The 8,654-nt window shown below is 44.0% G+C and overlaps 1 long non-coding RNA gene across 2 annotated transcripts; it reads right to left on the bottom strand.

Annotated features, from left to right (window-relative positions):
• Nucleotides 1-1,149: 1,149 nt before the first annotated feature.
• On the bottom strand, nucleotides 1,150-7,633 carry LOC125613365. 2 transcript variants are annotated; one of them, XR_007343915.1, is made up of 3 exons: nucleotides 7,380-7,633; nucleotides 6,854-6,906; nucleotides 1,150-4,363 (listed from the first exon to the last, which is right to left on the bottom strand). It is a non-coding gene; the product is annotated as an uncharacterized LOC125613365 (long non-coding RNA). The 2 variants fall into 2 exon arrangements; XR_007343916.1 differs by having other exon boundaries at nucleotides 1,150-2,961.
• Between the last annotated feature and the right edge of the window lie 1,021 nt (nucleotides 7,634-8,654).

The raw sequence follows: 8,654 nt of genomic DNA, 5'->3' as shown, positions 1-8,654 counted from the left end.
CTTCTGTGTGAATGTTTCTGAGAAATACTTTGAATTTAATAAGCCTAAAATACACACGGACAAACAAAATAGGTTTTGGGAGAAGTGTGGAGAAAGGCAAAGAGGGAGAAATGTGGAGAGGGACAAGAGAAGAGGTCGGAGTGGAGGGGGTGGGGAGACTGAGATTCACACATGCACACTAAGAGCTTTGAAACCTTCGACCTGACCCCCAAACCCAAGTGCATCACACAAAACAGGTTCGGATCATATTTCAGGAGGTCTTCTTGCCCCGAGTCCGCTGTCCCCGGGGACTTAATTCACTCCTGCCTTCTCCGCACAATGACTTTAGAACCTGGGAAAATAATTGCATTAGAGCAGATTACTTATAACCGATAGTTATCCGTCCTTTTCCTGTTCGACAGAAGTCTATTAAACTCAGCACAGCCATTACCAGCTGAGCTCTAGAGCGCGCCTTCATTAAGAAAATTAAACTCATACTTTTGAACCTAATCAAAGCTTGCACAAGTCTCAGGAGCCTGCGTGCAAATCCCGACGTTTTCGTGAGCCCCATTTACCCGCGAATCAACCTGTTTTTGGATACCATAATTAGGGTGAAAAGATCCAGTGTGATGACAATTACTCCGAAATAGGGATGTCTGAGCTTCCCAGCCCCTCCTCCTCTTGCCTCCTACTTTCCTCTGGTGGATTTTTTCCTGGGAGCTTAAAGCATCACACCTGTCCAGAGAGTGACCCAGGACTTGGGGAGTACATGAGGATGGCTGAAGCAAAGGAGAGGGGTGGAGTGAAGATGTAGATCGAGGGCCGGGAAGTCGCGCGGGGGAACTTTCCTAATTGACGTCTGTGGCTGGCAGTCCGCACCAAGTGCACGTGTTTCACACACATGCGCGCGCGCGCACACACACGTACGCACGCACCGCAGCGTGGCGGGAAGACTGTTTCACTCCATTGAGTTTCACACTCGCTCGGGGACCAACATGGCCTGTGCACCTTTTGTCCACCGTGGGCGGGAGCCTGGCCCGGGAACTGGGCAGGCCTTTGCGTGTGCCACGTACCCGGAGGTTCAGTCCCTGTGGCAGGGCCTTTGGCCTTGAGGGATCTTGAATTTCCTTCTTGGTTTGGTAAGAGTCTCAGTCGCTCCGAATACCCCTGGAGTGAAATTGCTCCAGTCCCGGGACGGAGGGAACAGGTGGGAAGCACGGGCTGGGAGGAGGGCAACGTCCTTACCTCCCCTCCCAGAGCCTCCGGGTAACTTCTCTCTTCCTTCTAAGGAGAGGTAGGATTTCCAATTCCTCTATCAACTGGAAACCTCTCCCGGCAGGAGAGCTTACTGCTCGATTAGAGGGGGCGCATTGCATTGATTATCTGTGCTATCTGGAAATTTGCAGAGTTCGAACAATGATTTTTAGCACTTTTGTTGTTGTTGTTGTTAGCCACCTCTAGCTTTAGCATTTGGCTTTTTAAAATGTTAATTACTGTGTATTTCTCGGAAAGGTCCGCCCAATTCTCAGGAAAACATAAGGGCTTTTGCATATTTGGGGGCGTCCTTTTCTAGGACTCTGGGGGCAAAGGAAAACTGCTTGCATTTTTATCAGAATGCCCGGTAACGGAGTTCTCATCCCTCTCTCTGTCTAATGAGGCTTTGGGGTTTGTTAGGGAAATAGCTGCCCCTCTGCCTCCCTATCGGCACCCAAATACAGGATTCGAGGGAGCTACTTGAAAGTGTATAATATTGTTCCTTGGCAAGTGTTTAATTCTCTTTCCCATAATTTCTATTTGTTATAAAAGCCTACAAAACTCAAGTGACGAAAGTCAGCGAATAGATGTGGACAAAGGAACATCTTTTACATCTCCACAGCTTTCAACTCGATAAATTGCTGAATATAAAAAATATTTTTCAGGGAAAAAGAAAAACACACCTACACTGCTGTTGTTAGTGTTTTCTTCACATCAAATGTAGGCTTGCCATTTGATTTGTTTTTCCTTTGTAGAAAAAGAGGAGAAAATCAGAAATGAACAAGAAGCCGTTTAACAGCAGCAATTCCAAGACTTTTGAGACACTTTTATTCGCTTCTGTTTTCCCTTATTTACCTTTAAAGCAAACCCAAAACAAAGATTAAAAGGGGGGGGGGGAAGGAACACCATCTCTAGTGGAGAGTTTACTCTGTTGCCACAATAAGGGATGGGGGCTGTTAACAGCTATTTGAGATGATAATGCTTAGTGAGCTCATTCTTTTAATCATAATCTTCAAGTGGTTTAAGATTAATGGCAGGGGGTATTTTCTGTCTCTTCCTAGGGACCTTTGCATTAATTTACTTAGAACATTGGCCAGACTGTCAATGCCTCCAAATTTTATTAAGTCGAACTGAGACAAATACAATGAGATTTTCATATTTTCCTCGTCTATGAAAATATATTACTGGAAGCAGTTTTTTAGATTCAGCTGCAATGAGGGACCTCCTTACTTGTCTTTATTATTTTATTGTGTTCATACATGCACAGATATATACATTCCATATATATATATACACACACACATATATACACATATATTTAAATGAACTTGTGGTCTGCAATAGTTTTCCTTACACTTCTGAGCTTAATGGGGACCTTTCAAAAAGTCAACCGCAGTGGCAGGCAGTAGATTCTGTTTCCCCAGAGCAGGATTTATGTTTAAAGTAAGTTTGAATGCAATGAACTTCTTCAAAACAGACCCCCCAAAATGATAACAGCTTGGATATAAATATTTAACTTTATCTCAGTTGTCACAATAGCCCCAGCAATTTTTCAAGCACAGCTATACTGAGGCGTCTTTTCACCAGCGTGAAGAACCAGGCTGTCTCCTACCTCTGCTTTGCCCTGGGAGAGCTCCTTCTCTGGGGTTTCTGGGTCCCTGTCCCGTCCTGGAGCTTCCCCGAAAGAGGGGCGGGGCATGAGTTGTAGAAGGGTTGACACGGGAGATTCTGCAGAGAAGCGAGGAAAGAGAACGGATTTTTAAACCGAAGATCTTGATAATCTGGCAGGAAATTAAAGTCAGGAGATCCACCTTTTCCCTACTGTCCTCCCTGCCCGATGTTTCTTCCCCCGCTCATTTCTGAGAATTGCTTTCACAAAATCCCGCAATCTGGTACTTGCAAAAGCAAAACCAAAAACTCCCCCAGAAACTGAAGTCGTTCCGCCTTGTAGATTTACATGCTTCATGTGGGGGTCTAGCTGTGGTCAGAAGACTTTTCCGAGTCAGGGCTGCTTTGCCAGCTTCTTTCCCAAGGGTAGAGGCTGACGGTGGAGTCGGCGCGTCGGCCAACCCGAGATTGCCCCGGCTCTCGTTACCTGTGCGCCCTGGTGTTACACAGTGCTCATAAATCCCACTGAAGATTAATTGGGAAGCCGAGAAAACGCCTCTTTGCATCGAACCGTTGAAAAATAACCCAAACACTCAGATGGTAGCAGTCCCACAGCTTGCATTGGACGTTAAATGCCATAGTAAGATCAAGTGTCAAAGACATCGCGGTTTATTTTGCTGCACTTCAACCACCCTTTCCGTTTCCAGCAAAATTGAGAAGCACAGGCCAGTAAAGAATAGGCACACACGTGGGGCATAAAGTGTGTGTGTGTGTGTGTGTGTGTGTGTCTGTGTGTCTGTGTGTTTAGGTAGGTGGGTACGGTGACAACTTTTAAATTAAAAAAAAAGAATTAATGAAAATAAGAGAAAAAAGAAAATTTCAGATGGGGCTGGTATTTCTTGGGGGGTGCAGGGTGCAGGAAAGGGTCATTCACGACAAGGAACTGTCTGAATTCCGAAAGGATTCCTCTGGACTTTGGTAAAACAGTGAAGAGTCCCCAGGAGTTTGATTTTGCAAGGATGTGAAATATCGTTTTGTATTGGCCGCTTTTCCCATCAGATATACTTCTTAAAAAAAAAAAAAAAACCACCAAAGAACTTCTACAGCATCTTTTAAAACATTTCCTTGGAATCTACAGTTCAGCAGAAAAAAACTACAGCAAAACCTCACAGAATAAAGAGATTTAGAAAACGAAAATGTGTTAGTTTATTCCCCGGAGGCCAAGTGAAGGTGGGAGTTCCTTCGCATTTTATTATTATTATTATCGTTTATTCATTTAAATGTTCAGCCTTGACAAGTTATTCCCTTGCCGGGGCGTTTTGCAGCAAAATGAAGGTGGGTTTGGTAGAAGGAGTCAAGAAAGGGCGGGGGAGGGCTCGGAAAAACACGATACGATTCACTTCGCAGGGGGCTGACTGGCCGTGGTCTACTCGGCGGGCCAGCAGGGGGCGCTCTGATGTTATCTCTGGACCAGACAGCTGAGACGCTTGGAGCTTGCAAGGCAGGCTTTAGTTTCACGCAGCTGCAAAGGGAAGGGGAGGAGGGATTGTAGTTCCTAAACCCTCAACAGAGATTCTACTTGGGTTATTTACCCTCAGTTCGAATGTATCTATGTCTCACTGAACCTACCCATCCTACATATAGGGCGCCTCCGTCCCAATCAAACTCGTCCTTTTCTTCTGTATCTATACAGAACGTGTGTGATCTTAGTCTTGAAATGCACACTAATGCAACTTATTAGATGCGACGATTAATAATCAACATTTTTTTTTTGCATGTTGGTTCCGCTGATCCAAGCAGGATTTATTTGCAGATCTCACATCCCAGAACTTTAATGCGCAATTTTTTTTCCTTTAAATAAAACTGGTCAAATGTTGACAACCTTTAAGCCAATCTAACACTCAAGATTAGTGATGGGAAACTAATGAGAAAATATCAGATCGCCCGGCCCGAGGGCTGCCAATTAAATCTTCGCTGATTGAAAAATAAAAGCGGACTTGGGGTGTGAGCCCAGCTCAACTTTAACTATTAATTTAACATGTTGCCCGGGTCCGTGCCTTCTCTCCTCTAAACTGCTTTCTGTAATAGAGCTTCCTCCTCTCTCATCCCTCAACCCAAAAGCCAAATGTTATTTCTCAGTATATTTCAAAAGGTCCAAATCAAAATGATCATCTCTTACACGGTAAATATTAGGCCTGTAAGCAATATGATTTAACTAATTAGAAAATTTACATCATTAAGTCTCAGGGAGAGAAAAAAGAGAAACAAATCTGCCAGTCATTTTAAAGGAGACAGGCACTATTGAAGTGTGAAGAAATCGGCTCTAATTCAAAAAGGCAATCGGGCAGAAAAAGCCCTCAACATTACCCTGCTAGTTATTAATCAGAAAGGGCTCTCCCCTCAACCCCTCCCCTCCAGCTCTGAGTTTAAGTTCGTTTTTTTGCCAGTGGCCCATGTCATATTTATATTGAGGTTTTGTCTGCTAAAGGATTAAAATTTGAAAATGTTTCAATATGAGGAAAACAGAATCTTCAAAGGGAAAGATATTCACAGAACTACCTCTCTTCCAGACAAGTAAACCTGTTGTAATAAACAATTCTCACGCCCCTCTTTTTTTTTTTTTTTATTCTTTCTTCTTTCTTCCCATTAAGTTCCTATTTTGAAACCTGCTTGGTGAGAACTAGATAAAGTCTTTGTGCTCTGCTCCCCTCCCCCTCCTTTCTTGCACCTCCTCCCTCCTCCAAAGAGAGAAACTTAGACTGAAAGCAGAAAAGTACAAATACATTAACAAAGCCCCACTCACTTGATAAAAAGGCCATGGTCTAGGCTTACATGTCAGGAATCTAAGGGAAGGGGGATCAGTGGGTGAGTCTATGGATAGAACATGATGAACAAGAAATTTTCCCAACCAATGTATATACTATTCCATATAATGTGTAGTTAGAGAAAAAAAAGGAGGCAGGTAGGCGGGGAATATTTTAAAGTGCATCATGGTGCTGTGTGGCTTTTTGTCTATTCTGCTCCTTTTTCTATTCAACTTAAAACAGCAGCCTCATTATATCTAGGTGCCCCTTCCCATCATACTCTTACTTAAGCCCTTGGTACACCACACACATAGCCCTTTCCCTAGTCTTCTCATTCCCAGCAAATTAACAGAAGAAGGAATTGCAAAGGGAACTTTGTGAGTTGTTCCATTTGGAAACTCAGGCCCTTCCTGGCATCCCTGAGGACTTGTTTTTAAACAGACTTTGGGATCAAAAAAGTTTAGTAGCAAGCCTTAGATATTCAATTTTCCTTTATTATTATTACTATTTTATAAAAAGTCCCCAAGGCTCAGTTTCTGCCTTGTTCTATTCTTCTTTCATTACAGCCAATTCTAGCCTCATTTTCAACCTCCTCTCTGCTTTACTTTGTGAAAGTTTCACTGCCTTGCTTTCCACCAAGTCCCTGGGCCTGGGAATGCTCATCTTCTGGGCTTCTGAGGGGCCTTGGTCTGCTCTTCCATGTTAGTTCAATGCCATCCTCCCCATTCCCAGATTTTAACTTTGCAGGAGAGAACAGTAGCAGATCTGGGCTATTAACACACCACAGTTAATTCTCTGCGGGAACTTTTACTAGGTGGGACGTGTGGAAGAAGAAAACATCTGTAAACAGTAGAGCTCCTGAGAGTGGGGAATGATTTCTGACACAGAGGCCAGAGCACATATAAAATATGGCAGATTTTGTAAAAGAGCCAGTTCCGAGGCACACATTGGCAAAATAAGAGAAGGGGGGTGTTGGGAAGTGACTAGAATGCTCCCCAAATGGAGCTCCTTTTCTAACCATCCCAGAGCAGATGGGAGTCTAATGTGCTCCCCTTTGAGAAAGATTAGAGTAAAATGGACACTTCTGTCACTTTCAGGAGGCGGGACACAGGGAGGCGAAAACATAGAAGACAATGGCTTCTGGTGATGGAGGGCACCCCTGGAGGGCTCCCCACCCTTGGCCCCGTCCCTTTCAAAACTCTCCTTACCTTTGTTGCTTCGATTTGATCTGAAACCACTGGACATTCCTGGGCTAGGTGCTCTGAGAGGAAAAAGACCACGAGAATCAACCGGTCTCCTGTATCTAGTCCGAAGTCAAGAAGCATTACAATAAAATTTACAGCGCCTTTAACAACTCACAAGTAAAGCATTAAAATTCTCTTTAATTGAGAAAATATTGATTTTTAAGTCTAGAAAAAGCGAAATCGTAATTTAGCTGCAAACTTTCAGGCGAGAATATAGCGTATTATGTCGCAGTATAATGGATCCACCCTTTATACCCATGCAACACCACATCTTTAATTGCGCTACTTTATGAAGTGATAAAGACAAAAGATAACCCGACTAAGACAAACGCTTTATAATAAACAGGAGGGTCTGGAGTAATTTCTTTTTTTCCAGTTACTTATAAAAAGAATTGTCTTTTTTTTTAAAGCACAGGAAAAAAAATGCCCAAAGGGAAGGAAAAGAAATAAAAAGAACGGAAAACCACAGACCAGTCTAAAAGCAACTCACATTAGCAAATCCGTTGATATTCTTTACCAAAGGAGGAATGAAGCCAACACATTTAGAGAAAATGCATTCACGGGCAAAATTGCATCCTCCTTGAAACGAAACAAACCTAGATCTATTTTCTTACTTTATTCCCCCGTCCTTTGGTTGGGGTGTGTGTGGGGGGGAGCAGAATCCATTGGTGGATAGAGAAGGAAAAGAAAAATCAGGCTCTCTATGTTATTTCTGTATCGGTTTTTGGTATTATAGAGGAGTAAAGAAGTTTTTGTGTGGTGGTTTTTCATTGATCAGTCACTCTGAGCTAATGTAATTATCCTCATCAATAGGAGGCTGCAGAGAGAATCATTATGTGGGTGACATTGATAAATGATCGCCCAGGAACGGCCCTCTCGCGGGCAACCCCCACATCTGACCCTCCCACACACACAATGTAGTCATAGAAACACCTAGAGGACCCCAGCACCGCCGCGGAAGAGGCGAGAGAGGGAAGAAAAGCCTCGGGCGGCCGGGGGAGGGGGCGGGCGAGTGGGGGCGACGGGTCCAGATCCAAACCAGTTCCAACCACAAAACAGCCAGCGGCGGAGGGTGGGGGGAGGGCACGGTTGCGGGAGGGAGATCCTCCCTACCCGGCAGCGAACCCTCCCGCGCACAGTTGCTCACAACAAAGTGAAAATCCGCCTTCCAGACGGACTCATTCCTCCACACCTTTTCCCACGTGCGACCTCACTACCAACAACAGCTGATGTTTGCCGAGACACACATTCAAATAGGTTTCTCCAAAGGAATTAAATAATTAGGTCACAAAACTTGTAGGCATCTCATTCTCACGCGAATTCTCCCAGTTTCAAAAAAAAAAAAAAAAAAACCCACAAAAAAACCCAAACAAACAACAAACCAACCAAACCCATCTGAAATAAAACAAAGGCTGCAGCTGGGCGCACCTCCCCCTCCGGCGTTCCCCCCAGTTATTTCCTGGGTGACCCCTTCCTTTCTCTTCACCTCCTAACCCAGTGCCTCTGATTATGAGATAATGGATTTTGCGATTGTTCCTGTCAGGGGAAAAAAATAAAAAAAATCCCCACCGAACCCCACGTTTTCATCTTTCGACTGTTTTATCTAAGCCAATGGGAAAGTATTGAGAGCAGTAATTGATTCATAATGATCCATAAATCGATGTCGGAAAGCGGGGGTGGGGTGGAGGTGCACGAAGTGTGTGTGTGTGTGTGTGGTGGGGGGGTGATGTCTTTGTTATTTAATTTGCTTAAACGACTTCCAAAA

Source organism: Marmota marmota, unplaced genomic scaffold, assembly GCF_001458135.2.
Source record: "Marmota marmota marmota unplaced genomic scaffold, marMar, whole genome shotgun sequence".
Lineage (NCBI taxonomy): Eukaryota > Metazoa > Chordata > Mammalia > Rodentia > Sciuridae > Marmota > Marmota marmota.
The sequence above is the reverse complement of the archived record's forward strand: the minus strand, read 5'-3'. Positions and strand labels throughout refer to the sequence as shown.